The following is a 15,807-nucleotide window of genomic DNA, read 5'->3' on the forward strand; positions in this document are numbered from 1 at the left end:
TGCCAGTTCCTCAGCTGTTCCTATTTTCTCACACTGGAAGTGTCTGTTTCCTCATTCCAGTGGCTCTCAGCTGAACTGCTGCTCCAAAACCTGAAAGCTTAACGAGCCAAAATGCTTAACCAGGCCAAATGCTTCTAGCTTCTAGTCCTCACACCTTATATACCTTTCTGCTTTCTCCCACCACTCTCTGGGATTAAAGGCTTGCTTTCTGGGATTAAAGGCGTGATGAGTCACCATGCCTGTCTGTATTTTTGAACACATGAATTTCTGCCTCTGGAATGCTAGGATTAAAGGTGTGTGCTACTCCTACCTAGCCTTTATGTTTAATATTGTGGCTCCTCTGTCTCTGACCCCAGATAAGTTTATTTGCATGCACAATATTTGGGGGAATACAATACCACATATATGGGTGCAGGTTCAAGTCTGTCTACTTCCTGTTAGCATGGGACCATGTGGGTCAGAGGGAGTTGGGAGTCAGGTGGGCCCATGCTCAGCTGGGATATGGGTGGAGAAGCATTTGGATAGCTGCCATCCAGGAGGCCTCATGCATCTGTTCTTGAGGCAGAGAATGCAGGTTGCTAGGAGAAAAACAATAGCTTTTTATCACTGGCCTTATGAACAGGGATAGCCATTGGTAGTAGGAAGAATGATAGAAAGAATGGAACTGAGAAGTGTCCTGATTGTACAGAAGAGTCAAGGGTGAATGAGTGAGGCATGAGGGCAGATATGCCCTTAATTGGGACATCTTGGAAAACAAGGTTTTAGTTGCTGGGTAGGTGCCCAGTTGGGCCTGTAGAGGTGGTACCAGCAGTGAAGTCCCTGGAGCTTGGGGAGATGGCATGCTAAATCCAGGGATGATGTTTTCCAGGAGTACTGGAGTCATAGCATCTGCTGTTTTTCTGGAGGTTGGGAGAGCACCCATCCTGTAAATGTGTCAGGAAGAGTTAAGAGATATGGAGCCTTTTTATGAGCAGGCATGTGGGTGAAATCCACCTGTTAGTATTTGTCCAGTTGGCATCCTTGGTTGGTGGTTGGCACCCTCAGAGCTGTTCCAGTAGCTGGTGTATCTTCAGGGCCCCCTGCAGGTTTGGCCTTGGGCCAGGCAGGAGGAGTGAACCTACAGAATATGCTCCAAAATGGGTGGGGTCAAAAATAGCCTCTGGAAACAGAAATTAATTTCCATTAAGTCAGACTTCTTTATAAAGTTCCAGGGCCTTTTTCCCAGGAACCTTCAGGTGTCTGTAAAACTACTGGAGCAGATTTACATCTTGGTGTCATAGTACAAAGCTATGGATTTAGGTTAAAAGGCATGAATAATTTTAAGTCTAAATTCACTGAAGAAAGGAGGTTGTGTGAGTGAAGGAGGAGGGAGTTGAGCATGCCTGCAGGGTTCTATATCCTCTCTAATGCTAACCTAGCTCTAAAAGCTGGACCAGTAAAATCATCAGAAATTTAAAGACCCCTGAAAACTGTTTGTAATAAATGCTTTATTAGTTTGTCAAAACTGCATTTATCAAAGCTAACACTTTGAACCTCTGAAGTTATATCTGCAACCAGTTTATCCTGTACCATGGAGTCTGTGAATGAGGCACACCTGTATGTATTTTTAACAGGAAATGTACTAATGAGCTACTAAAGTGCTTGTAGCCTTGGGATTGAGGGTGCTGTTAAACTGGAAAATCTCTTAGTACCCTAATCATCAAACACATCAGATCTGAGAAGGATAAGTAAATGAGCAGGAATGAGCCGGCTTTCCAGTTACCCAGGCAGTCCCAAGTCTTTCCATGTCCACTGGGTGACAAGTCCCAGAGGTAGCACTTGTTCAGATGCCAAGCTCAGAGGATCTGACAGATTCTCTGTGGAGTAGATATTTGGAGAGATCGGCCTACCTGTCTTGGAAGAGTTGCACAATTGTTCCCCCAATGCTCCAACTATTCATAGTCTGGAGATGATCTCAGCAGCAGTTAATGTTGTAAAGCAGCTTTTCACTGTGTGGCTGGCTTTGTTAATTTTGAGGCAAGCCTGGAGGTGGAAGTTCTTCTGTGGCCATCCATATTCTTGGAGAAGATACAGGATACTTCCAGAAGTTGGCATATCTCTCCTCAAAAGCTTTTCTATTAGATGCCATATTCTCAGATCTCAGAGAGTGTTTGAGAATGGGGGAACAAAATCTGTTAGGTATATCTAAATTAGACAAATGTTGTTTAGGTTTAACTTTGAGGGCATATGTAAGTTAAGTCTAAACATACAGTTTACCCAATTAGTTGTAGCTTACCAATGTTAGTAAAAGCCAGAAGATTCAGTCTGTAGTTTTCAGTGGTGATCCTAAGATATATCAGGCAAAACCAAGTTTTAACCTTGCAAACAATTTGTATGTTAATATCAATGATCAAAACCAGCATTGTTTTAAATCCTGTTTAATAATCCTTGTTTTTAGGACAGGACAGAAATTATCAAACAGAAATATATCCTAACCCAAATGATATTGGAGTCCTAATGTCTCCTTGGTGGGGCCAGTCCAAGTGGTTACCCTTACCAAAGATGGTGGTGAAGTATTTCTTTAACCTCAATCAATATGGCAGCTGATGATGTTCTTCAGAACAGTTTTGATCTGGAGTCACAAGCCTTACAGATTTTAAAACATACCCAATTAGCAAGACACATTCAGGACACATAAACTCAGGCATTCAAAACTAGTCAGAAACACACATGTGTGGCCACACCATTCACACATTTCTACCACACATAAGAAGTAAACAGGATCATTAACAGAAACAATTTTTTTAAATGGGGATACTAGCAGTCCAGGCATCCTGATACCCGGATCCCAGAGAAGGCACTGCAGAGGGAAACTGAAAAACAGAGAAGCAGCACATGCTGCCCAGTTGAGTAAGTCAGAGCAGCAAGTTGAGAATTTGGAGAAAGATTTTTATGATGGCGGACAGTGTAGCAGACTGTACTGAAGGAGAACAGGTTTAAGGGTGGAATGGGCAGGCAGAATTTTAGGGGTGGGGAGTATGGGAACAGGGACCCCCCTGGGCTGAAGCGAGGTTGTGGCAGTGGTGGTGGTGGGCATGAAGATGTTGGAGGCAACAGTGGAGATGGTGGTGGAGGTGGAGATGATGGAGGTGGTGATGAAGGTGGTGGTGGTGGTGGAGTTGGTGATGGAGGTGGTGGTGGTTAGTGGTGGTGGTGATTGTGTGGTGGTGATTGTGTGGTGGTGACAGTATCTCTGGTGGGAGGGAGGAAGAAAGAGGAAGCAAACAGTTACACCAACAAGGAGGAGACATTTATGCAGTAGTTCAGGGTGTGAGAGTAGACAGGAATACAGAGAATGGATGCATTGTGATGAGAATCCCAGTGTGACCAGATCATATTTCAGGAAGGAGAGAGGCAGGCAGACAGACAGTACTGGTGAGGGAAAGGAATGGGAGCATTAGAATCACAGTGTGGCCGATCTATATGCTGGGAACAGGATGCAGAGTAACAGGGAAGAGAGAGGAATGGGGGCAGTATTCTTGCAGCCCCAATTTGTAAGAGACAACCCCAGAGTTTCTGGGGACTGAACTTGGACTTAGAAAGTACTCACTCACAAGCCATTTGCAGGGGATGTGGTTGTGAGGGCAGGTACACAAATCGCATCTGGGAGCTGTGTGTGGGGTGGACTCTGTGATGAAGTCTGTGTCACACAGGGGAATTCCAAGGGCAATAACTGTTTCTTCCCTGAAACAGGCTGGAGTCACCTGACACTGCAGTGGCTCAGCAGGCAGTCTGGAAGTTGGAAGAGGTCCTGGACCTCTAAGACATTTTTGTTTGGGAAGGGAGGCTAACTGAGCGGTTCATTCAGTGTGGCAAAAGTAGAATGGGGAGAGAGAATGAATGGCCTTCCACAGCCACACCACATGGTTGTGGAAGGACTGCTCACCCTGGCCAGTGCACCAAAGATAAGTATTGAATCTCCGGTTGGTGGGTTCCTCCGTCACCAATGCAATAAGCCAAATCAAACTGAATTAACAGGGCAGCCCAAAGGAGAGCACTCTCAGGTGGCTCTCAGGAAAGCAGGAGTCAGATCACGAGAGCACCCATGGCAGATGTATGGGATGGGTCTTAAATAGCTGGTAGGCATGGTCCCAGACATCGCTGGGGGAGGAGCCACGGATGGCGGGCTTTCTGCAATGGGGCTGCTTGAGCAGGAGATTTCAAAAAGTTTGAAAAAATGTTAATATGCCCTGAATTTTTAATGAGAAGCAACTGTGTAAATAGGCATAGCTGTGTGAGGATTATTAAATTCTCACAACACCATTCACTCCAGTGTCAGGTAGCTGATCACTGTTTGCAAAGCATTCCTTTAAGGACAAGACAAGAAAACAAAGCCATAGTAGATGTCACAGTTTCAATCATAGCCATGTGAGAGGCATGCTGTAGAACTGTCCAACCAATTACCATCATGCCTTCCCATTATCATATCATTGATGAGGGATTAGTATATGTCCAAGACCTTTTATAAGCAAAGCTTTGGTATTAAAGCTAGTGTTGCTCTTATACTTATAGTGATTGATTTAGCATAGTTTAGTGAGAGGAGCACTTTATGAGAGACTAGGAGGTTGTCTTGGTTTAGAAACATGAATCTCTTTTCCACATCTGTATGACACACAAAACATTTGACTATGTGAATGCAATGTGAAAATCCTTTATTTGTTATCTTCCTCTAGCAGGCATGTCATCTGTCACTCTGGATACAATCCATGTGAGCATAAGGGGTATGGAAACAAGCATTGTAGTTCTGTCTCTCTCAGAACAACTGGAAGATATGTGGTAGTCCCCACTATGAGAAGACATGATGACTGTGATGCAAGTTTACAATTAATTGGTTTTCCACCTTCAGTGGGAATTCATCAACAAACCCTCATTGCAGAAAAACCTTATGAGTACCAGGAATATGGAAATTCACCTCTCTCTACTGGTTCACTGTGCATATGTAGTGTGGCTCACAGTATAAGAAAATGTTATAAATGCAATCAGTCTGGTCAGACCCTGAGTTGTTCAAGTTCTCTTCAAAGATGTGAAAAATCTCATGTGGGAAGAGAAAAAAAATAGATGTGAGTCATTTACTAAAGGCTTTAGGCTTGACAGGCATCATCAAACACACCAAACAGACAATAACGAAGAGGTTCTCTATGAATGTAATCAACATTTTAAACCCTTTATATCTGATTGTTTTTCAGAAGTATACCACAGAACTCATTTGGAAGGAAAACCCTATGAGTATAATCAAAGGAATAAAGCCTTGCATGTGACAGTCTTCAGCATCAAGTTCATAGAATGCACGAGAAATGGTATGAATGTAATCAATGTAGTAAAGCCTTTGTGCAGATGAGTAGTCTTCAAAGACATGAAAGAATTCATACTGGAGACAAACCCTATGAGTGCAATCAATGTGGTAAAGCCTTTGCACAGAAGAGTAATCTTCAAAGTCATGAAAGAATTCATACTGGAGAGAAACCCCACGAATGCAATCAATGTGGTAAAGCCTTTGCAATGAAGAGTTATCTTGTCAACCAAGGAAGAATTCATACTGGACAGAAACCCTATGAATGTAATCAATGTGGTAAAGCCTTTGTAGAGAAGAGTAACCTTCTAGGTCATGAAAGAATTCATACTGGAGAGAAACCATATAAATGTTACCAATGTGGAAAAGCCTTTGCACACAAGAGTAGTCTTCAAAGTCATGAAAGAATTCATACAGGAGAAAAACCCTATGAATGTAATCAATGTGGTAAAGCCTTTGCAACAAGAAGTTATCTTCTCAACCATGAAAGAATTCATACTGGAGAGAAACCATATAAATGTGACCAATGTGATAAAGCCTTTGCACAGAAGAGGTATCTTCTCAACCATGAAAGAATTCATACTGGAGAGAAACACTACGAATGTAATCAATGTGGTAAAGCCTTTGTACAGAAGAATAGCCTTCTAGGTTATGAAAGAATTCATTATGGGGAGAAATCCTATAAATGTGACCAATGTGGTAAAGCATTTGCAAAGAAGAGTAATCTTCAAGTCATGAAAAAATTCATACTGGACAGTACCATGTGGATGTAATCAATGTGGTAATTTCAGATGTGAGCTGATGGGAGCTGCCATGTGGGTGCTGGAAACTGAATTGTGTTTTCTACAAGAGGTACTTGCTGGAGTCCAGTGTCATAAGGCTTCAGGTCCCAAAGAAGAGATCACTCATTAGTAGAGGAAGGAGACTGCCATGATCTGAGCATGAAGCAGTATAGCTGCTGCTTTATTGAAAAACGACTACACATTTTATGCTCTATAACTGAATCTTAGTTTAGACTCAAGCAGGTTAACAACAGACTTTATGATTCCCGGATAAAGGCAGCCATCAACCTCATTACAGCATTTTCCCCAAGGCAACAAGTGATAAATTCAGCAAGTTTCTTAATGCCTTTCTGGATGTGATCCTATTTTTTCCTTTCATAGTTGCTTTCATCCTTGCAACTAGGTGTATCCAGTTAGTAAATCATTAAGTTCTCTATTTTTGTTGTAATCAGGTGGACTCAATGGGGCTTCTTGTGGGGGAGTAGGCATAGTAATCACATTGTGTGGTTCCTCGGTGGTGGGATTTTTTCCAAGAATTTTGTTTAAAGAGACTGCCTTTCTCTATGTATATGTTCCCATCATCCAGTGTAGCCAGCAAAATAAATTTCCCACAGTAAAAGGCATAAGGAAACTCCACAACATATAGTGAGAATTATTAAAATTGAAATAAAAATGATGCTGGAGAATTAAGATCGGCAATGTGGAAATGCTGGAACTTTGTCAAACAGCAATGGTCACTGTGCAGTCTACACCAGGTGGTAAACTGCTAAACAATTTCTCATCCCTTTTCATTTGTTTTAAGATTCTTTTTATTATTGTTACCTTTGTGGGTCCACATGAATAGTATAGTTTGAAATCAGATGTCAGCCTGTGTGACCCAGTTCTTCCTTTCTACCACGTCTGTTCTGAGGACCACACCAGGTCCATCAGTCTTGGTTGAAATCACTTTTACCTGATGAGCCATGCCATGATGAACTGTGATATTTTTTGTTAATCGTTGATTTTTTTGTTTGTTTTTTTAAACAGGCTGATGAAGTTCAGGCTGACCTTAAACTTCAGCCCTTTCTGCTTCCACCTCCAGTTACTGGGATGATAGGCTTTACTTCTATGCCCAGTGTATGCAGAGGTCTTTTGTGTGATGAGCAAGTATTCCATCCAATGACCGCCATCTGATATGAAAACATTGATGTAGCTGCGTTTTTCATATACAGGTCTACACTGAGAACCTGCCTCAAAACCAAACCAAAACTGGAAACACAAACTTTTGTTAAAATAAACTGTGTGTGTGTGTTTTGAGATGGGGTCTATCTCAGTTGTCTAGACTGGCCTAGAACTCACACTGTATCTTGCCCCTTGGCTTGCCTTCCTAAGTACCAGGAGAACAGGGCTGGACTAGGGAGTGAGCAAGCCAGAGCACAGAGTGGACTACCTGTGTATCTTGGGGCTCACAGGTAGTAGCCAGAGGTGCTTGACAAGATCAGAATGTCCCTAGGGTTGGGTTACATTCCAGAACCTTGCTTGAAATGGAATGCCAGCATTTCAGCATGGAAGAATGGGAAGAGGCCCAGGATTCAATCCTCTTTGGGGTAGAAATGTCCAAAGAGTCTCATGTAGACTAGGGCCACAAATGCAGTGTGAGGCATTGCTTATGAAGAGAGAGATATACACTGCCGAGTCCATGGTCATGGCTTAGTTGCATCTTCAGTGGCCTCATAGAGATGGTGAGTGAGCATGCCAGGGCCAGAGCTGTGCCCAGGAGTCCATGGACAAGGAAAAGGAGAATGATGGAGAAGAGGCTTCCTTCTTGCTCATTGGTGGAGCACACTAAGCTGAGGTTACACAAAATTACAAAACTTCCCAGGGTGCAAGGTATTGCAGAATCCATTTACTTCTCACATGGGAAACTGAAACAGAGAAGGAAGAAAATCATGGCTAGAGCAATTCTGGGTATTGTTGTGGTGGTAATCTAATTGTACTGAATTATTATTTTGATTGTATGTTAATAAATAAAGTTGTCTGGGAGTCAGCTATTAGAGCCATAGCAAGAGTGTGGCGGTGGTGGCACAAGCCTTTAATCCCATAGATATCTGTGTGTTCAGGGTCAGAGCTATTAGAGCCATAGCAAGAGTGTGGCGGTGGTGGCACACGCCTTTAATCCCATAAGATCTCTGTGTGTTCAGGGATACAGTCAGCATTGGAGACATATGCCTTTAAGACCTAGGGGGCTGTACATTCAGACAGTGACGAGGCTGTCATGTGTTTGGGTTTACAACCAATGAGAAGGCAGAACAACATACTATAAAAAAATGAACCGACAGGAAATAGGTCTCTTTTCACGAAGCTGGGACAGCAGGAGGAAGGGTGAGATTTTAGCTCTGAGCTCTGACTTCTCGGCTCTCTCTTTTACATTGTTTCTGTGTTTCTTATTTAATAAGACGGTTGGTTACATCTATATCTGGCGCCCAACGTGACAAGAATCCATTAAAAACTGCTTGGCTTGGCGGCAGATCCGCTTTCCCGCAAGGGCGGCAGGCGGCCCGCGGTGGAGGCGGCGGCGGCGATCGGCTTCTTAGTCCGAGCAGCGGCTTCTTAGCCTGGGTCTAGTTCTGCTTGACCTCAGGCTGGACTATCGGTGAGCTGCTTGCTTAAATCCTGCTTGCTTAAAGCCGGTGCTACAAACAACTCAGACCTGCCCTGCCGAACAGGGCCCTGCCTGTAAATCCAACGCACGTGGTCAGAGCTTAAGGAAGTCAGACCCAAGCCTTGATTCAGCACAAGAGGGAACACGTGGCTGCATTTAAACTTTAGCCAGCTACGCTTTCTTGTTCTCTCTCAATCTCTCTCTCTCTCTCTCTCTCTCTCTCTCTCTCTCTCTCTCTCTTTCTTTCTCTTTGGATTTACACCTGGGACACTAGGTGGCTGCTTTGAAAATCCCCTCGAATTTCTACTGTTCTACGCAGATTTGGTAAGTCATAATATATCAGATATTTTAAAGGAAACTATCTAAAAGAGAATTTTTTTCCACATTAAAAAACAAATGGGTTTTATGTGTACATTGGAAGAAAATTGGTTTTTGTTCGAAATTTTAGGCAGTCTGGCAATGGAACAACTATATAATATTAGCATTGGTGGAATTATGCACCTTATCACTATAATAATCCACATTTTAATATTTAAAAAGATAGTCAATTTAAGTGCCAGGATAACAGCTTTAGAAGAACTTGTTAAACCTGTAAAAATTCAGACAGAAGAAATTAACAGTGAAGTTGTTTCAAGTCGGGATCATAAGGTTGCAGAAAGAAAGCCTGTTTTCACACAGTCACCCTTAATTTATCCTGTAACTGTACAGCAGATGCCTGATCAAATGGCTACACAAAATACTTGGGCTCCAATTGAAATGTTGGATTTAAAAAGGTTTAAGGAGGCAATAGTATCTTATGGCATGCATTCCCCATATGTAAAGCAAATGTTAAACACTTGGTCAACATATAATAGGATAGTACCACAGGACTGGCGGGACCTTGCACAAGGTGTTCTGGAACCCAGCCAGAGACTTCAATTTCTGACTTGGTTTAAGGAGGAGGCTAAAAACATAGAAAAACAATGGAGGGATAAAGGAATACAAGTTTGCAAGGATCAGCTTATGGGCGAAGGCCAATATGCTTCAGCACAAACACAATGTTTATATGATGTCCAAACCCTAATTTTATGTCGAACAGCAGCCTTGAATGCATGGGACAGAGTTGAGGAACCAGGAAAAAAATCTGAGTCATTTACTAAGGTGATGCAAGGCCCAAAAGAGTCTTTTACAGATTTTTTACAAAGACTGCCTTCAGCACTAAAGAGAATGGTCTCGGATTCAGAAGCTAGTAAGGCAATAATTGAATCTTTGGCCTTTGAGAATGCGAATGCAGCATGCAAAAGAATAATCAGGCCATTAAGGGCAAGATCTGCACCTATGGAAGATTGGATTAGAGAAACAATTAATGTTGAAGCTGATGAGCATGATGATACATGGGTAGGAGAAGTAATTTCAAAAGGTTTGAGGAGTGTTAGATGTTTTGGATGTGGAAAGCAAGGACATTTGAAAAGGGACTGTAGACAGGTCATTCCCAGAAACAATGTTTCTTCAAGGAACAATGGCAACAGAATGCCCCTTCCTTCTGGAGTATGCAGAAGGTGTGGTAAGGGAAAACACTGGACCAACGAATGTAGATCAACAAAGGACAGACAGGGTAATCCTTTGCCTCAGTCTTCGGGAAACTCCCAGAGGGGCCTCAGGCAGGCCCCCAGTGCAAATCCAGTTCACACCTTTCCTGCAGCCATAGAGGAAATGCCTGCTCTGGAGAGCGATTAAATAACCAAATGCCTATTGGAATAAATCATGCTGGTCAGGATGATGAAACAGAGAGAATAGAAAATTCAGGAGAAAACATAAAGAAAATTTTTTGGCAAACTTCTATTAATGAACAAAGACCAAAATTAACAATAAAAATAAATGGTGTTTTGTTGTCTGGTCTGGTAGACACAGGTGCAGACGTTACCATAGTTGCACCAGAATTTTGGCATCCAACTTGGCCTCTTCAGGAGGTAAACGTTCAACTGTTAGGAATTGGGACATTATCTCAGGTGAAACAGAGTGCAAGATGACTCGAATGTATAGGTCCAGAAGGACAGCGAGGAAAATTAAAACCATATGTGGCTAACATAACTATGAACCTGTGGGGTCGAGACTTGTTGCAACAATGGGATACTCAGATTAACATCCCTCCAATCTCAGAAACAAATCATAAACTAGCACATGTTACTGACAGAAATATTAGAAGATATTGTTCTAATGAGTGGTCACCAGCCATCCATATTATACAAGAACAGGGAACAATAACTGATGATCTTCCAAAGACACCAACAGCTCTACCTTTAAAATGGTTAACAGACAAGCCTGTATGGGTTCAGCAATGGCCTTTAACAACAGAGAACCTCCAGGCTTTAGAAGAGCTGGTAGAAGAACAGTTAAATGCTCAGCATATTGAAGAATCAACCAGCCCTTGGAATTCTCCTGTATTTGTTATTAAAAAGAAATCTGGTAAATGGAGAATGGTAACAGACCTTAGGGCAATTAACAAAGTAATTCAGCCAATGGCTTCTCTACAATCTGGGATGCCTTTGCCTACTCTGTTACCAAAAGGATGGCCTCTCATAGTTATTGATTTAAAAGACTGTTTGTTTTCAATACCCTTACAAGAAAAAGACAGAGAAAGATTTGCTTTTACAGTGCCTACTTATAATAATTCTCAACCGGTTAAAAGATTTCAATGGAGGGTCCTCCCACAGGGAATGTTGAATAGCCCAACTCTGTGCCAATATTTTGTACAACAGCCATTGGAAGTGATACGTAAAAAATTTCCTAAATCTATAATTTATTATTATATGGATGATATTTTACTAGCTGACTCAAATGCAGATACTTTAGAAATAATGTTTGAAGAAGTAAAGAAAATTTTGCCTTGCTGGGGATTACAAATTGCTCCTGAAAAGATACAAAGAGGAGATTCTATTAATTATTTAGGATATAAAATAGAGCTACAAAAAATTAGACCCCAAAAGGTGCAAATTCGGAGAGATAGACTACAGACTCTTAATGACTTTCAAAGATTATTTGGAGATATTTCTCATCTACGAACTATTGTTGGGGTAAAAAATGATGAACTGACTAATTTGTTCAAAACCTTAGGAGGTGACAAGGACTTAAATAGTCCAAGAGAATTATCACCTGAAGCTGAGAAAGAATTAGCCTTGGTAGAAAAGAAAGTGCATGAAGGACACGTGAATCGTATTGATCCAAAGCTGGATTGCATTTTGGTTATCTTACCTTCTAGGCGTTCTCCTACTGGAATATTAATGCAGAGGGAAGATATTATATTGGAATGGATATTTTTACCAAATAAACCAAATAAAAAATTAAAAACTTATGTGGAAAAAATCTCTGACTTGATTTACAAAGGAAAATTGAGACTTCGTCAATTAGCAGGCATAGACCCAGCAGAAATTGTTGTACCATTAACTAAGGAGGACATTGAAAAATTATGGACAGAAAGTGAACCTTGGCAAAGAGCTTGCAGTAATTTTTTGGGAGAAATTAACAGCAAATATCCCAAAAGCAATAGAATTGATCTTATAAAGAGAGCTGATTGGATCTTGCCTCGAATTGTACGGCAAAAACCCATATCTGGAGTTCATACATTTTATACAGATGCCAACAAAGAAGGAAAGGCAGGTTACAAATCAGAAAATTTAAGTAAAGTGGTTCAAAGTCCGTATAATTCAGTTCAAAAATCAGAATTGTATGCTATTCTGTTGGTATTAATGGATTTTTCAGAACCTCTCAACATAGTAACTGACTCTCAGTATGCTGAAAGAGTGGTGTTACATATTGAGACTGCAGAATTTATCCCTGATGCTTCAGAATTAACTTCACTATTTATTCAATTACAAGATACAATCAGGAAAAGGAATCATCCTTTATATATAACTCACATTCGATCCCATACTGGTCTGCCAGGCCCTCTAGCACAAGGCAATGATGAGATTGATAAATTATTGATAGGAAATGTGCTGGAGGCCTCAGAATTTCATAAAAAACATCACGTCAATAGTAAAGGTTTAAAAAAGGATTTTTCCATAACCTGGTAACAAGCCAAAGAAATAGTAAAGAAATGTCCTACTTGTTCCTTCTACAATCAAACGCCATTACCAGCAGGATGTAACCCAAAGGGTACTCAGAGAAATGAAATCTGGCAGATGGACGTGTTTCACTTTGCAGAATTTGGAAAATTGAAATATGTACACCACACTATCGATACCTATTCAGGATTTTTTTTTTTTTTTTTTTTTTTTTTTTTTTTTTTTTTTTTGGTTTTTCGAGACAGGGTTTCTCTGTGTAGCTTTGCGCCTTTCCTGGAACTCACTTGGTAGCCCAGGCTGGCCTCGAACTCACAGAGATCCGCCTGGCTCTGCCTCCCGAGTGCTGGGATTAAAGGCGTGCGCCACCACCGCCCGGCCTATTCAGGATTTCAATGGGCAACTGCTTTGAGTTCTGAAAAAGCTGATTCTGTAATCACTCATTTGCTAGAAGTTATGGCCATCATGGGTATACCTGCACAAATCAAAACTGACAATGCTCCATCATATGTCTCTGTTAAAATGAAACAGTTTTTTGCTTATTACAATGTAAAGCATATTACAGGCATACCACATAATCCTACAGGTCAAGCAGTTATAGAAAGATCAAACAGAACTCTAAAGGATATGCTAAATAAACAGAAATGGGTAACAAAAACCCCCAGAAATAGACTGCATAATGCTCTTCTAACTTTGAATTTTCTGAGTGCCAATGAGAAAGGAACAACAGCTGCAGAGAGACATTGGATAATAGAAAAAACTACAGAATTAAATCAGCCTATATACTTTAAGGATGTGCTGACGTCAGAATGGAAACCAGGGTATGTATTACATTGGGGACGAGGTTTTGCTTTTGTTTCTACAGGAGAAGATAAGCTGTGGGTACCATCAAAATTGATAAAGGTTCGATTTGAACAAGAGAGACCTCTTAATTGAGGAGGTGATAGTTCATCAACCAGCATGAACATCCAATTTAAACTAACTTGTATCAATAACACATGCCTTTTCATTTAATCAGATAATAACTTGTCAAAAGGAAACATCCCCAAAATTAGTCTTGGGGAAAGGTTTTTGTTTTTGTCTTTTAGGAGAATGAAGGTTAAGGAATCTGAAGAACACTGGACAAATGAGACCACTGAAGAAAAGGGACAAATCATCTATCCCAAGAAACAGAGTGAAATGGTGTATGGGTATATATTATCTAAAAAAATTTTATGTCTTCCTAAATGTTTGTTTCTGCTTTTCTCTAAAGATTTAACACTATTGGTCTTCTAACAGTCCCAGTTCAATTAAAATTTAAAGCTGACTTTGGAGTTGGAGAATGGCTCTCTCCTTCTTTAAAATCAAGCATGTTGTTAAAAGGTAAATGCAAACTCCCTGTATCATGCCAGAATAAGAGCCATCTTCTGCTATGGTACAGGACAAAAGCAAAATTAATTAAGGGACTATTCTATTACTAATCTCAACTCTTTGATTCTATTCTGATTCTTTAAACTTTTCTCAAAGTATAAATTTTATATCAAAATTTACAAGATTAATATATATATACATTTTAAACTTTGTTAAGATATGAATGGTCACATAGAGTACTAACTAATTCTAGAAAAAAGGCTAGCTGCATATATATGTTTTTGTGTTCGAGTCTCTTATCAGTTTTCTGCAGGAAATCATGGCCAGGCCTAACATCAACTGAAGTCTCCAGAAAGAAGATGGGGCCCCACAACAACAAAAATTCCACGTGGACAATAATAATATCATTAAGCTGACAAACATCATCCATAGATCAGCTTTGAACTATAAGATGCTCAGAGCAATTTTGAGATGACTAGCTGAGATGATCCAGTCTCAAAGACTACTTGAATAAGGACTTGAGATAAACCCTGAACTTTGGCATTATACACAGACTGGATAATGAAGGATATAGTTACCTCTCTTAGAATTTGACAATTAACCTAAAATTTTTCTTTCAGGATAAAGAAAACTTCGCCCATACCCAGCAGGAAGCAATTTTAAGAATACGACGCCCACATTCCCAAAGAGGTGGTGTGGGGCGGGTGGTTTTTTGGTCTTTTTAATGGGTTTTGGGTCTGGGATAATTTTCAGTGTTTAGGGGGGTTGGTTACAAGTTATTGTCAAGGGTTAGGAAAAAGGCTAAGCAAAGGAGATTAGATTTAAGGTTCTTGTTTAAAAAAAAAAGAAGAAAGAAAGAAAGAAAGAAAGAGAAAAAAAGAAAGAAAAGAAAAAGACAATTACTAGTTTTAAATACTTTACATTGGATTGAATTGTTTTATATTGTATACAAATTTGAAATTGATATTGTTAGAAAATGCTACATGTATATTTCTAATTGTATTTATACCATTCATTTAACAATGTAATGCAAATTTCTGATCCTTGAATGTTGTTATTATCAACTATTAGGATATAAAGAAATGAAAGCTAGTAGTTAGACATTATCATAGAACTTGTAGTCATATTAGATATGTTTTAAAAATTGAGCAGAGATGTTTTAGACAGGTCATCTTCAAACCCTTCAGAGATCTACAGAATATGGCATTTAAAATGTTTTAATAACTTTAAAATTTTTCTTTTTTGAAACATGTCGGCTCCTGGCAGTACCAATCTACTTTAGAGAAAATATGGGCATTGAAGAAACTGCATATGGAGTCAACTTTCATTCTGGCAAAAGTTAGGCACTGGACAACAAAGTATCCTCGAATCAACAGGACAAAATGGACAGACAGATCACGAAACAAGGGACTACTGATTCTTGCCAAAACAAGTGTGGTTATGGCTTTATCAAAAGGCATCTTCTGAGGCCAGGACAATATGGCCCCATCCCTGAAGTGGCCTTCGCATCCGGAAAAGGTACGCATCCCTTTTCTTCGAAGGCAGCTTAACAGGCAGAGGACCGATGGATTCTGTTGTACAATGGAACAACAGCTGAAAGCTCATGCCTCTCAAAAGTAGACTGGCATTTAATAGAGGGATGTGGAGAAGAAGGGGATGCTGAGA

This window comes from Peromyscus maniculatus, chromosome 22, assembly GCF_049852395.1.
Source record: "Peromyscus maniculatus bairdii isolate BWxNUB_F1_BW_parent chromosome 22, HU_Pman_BW_mat_3.1, whole genome shotgun sequence".
NCBI classification, from domain to species: domain Eukaryota; kingdom Metazoa; phylum Chordata; class Mammalia; order Rodentia; family Cricetidae; genus Peromyscus; species Peromyscus maniculatus.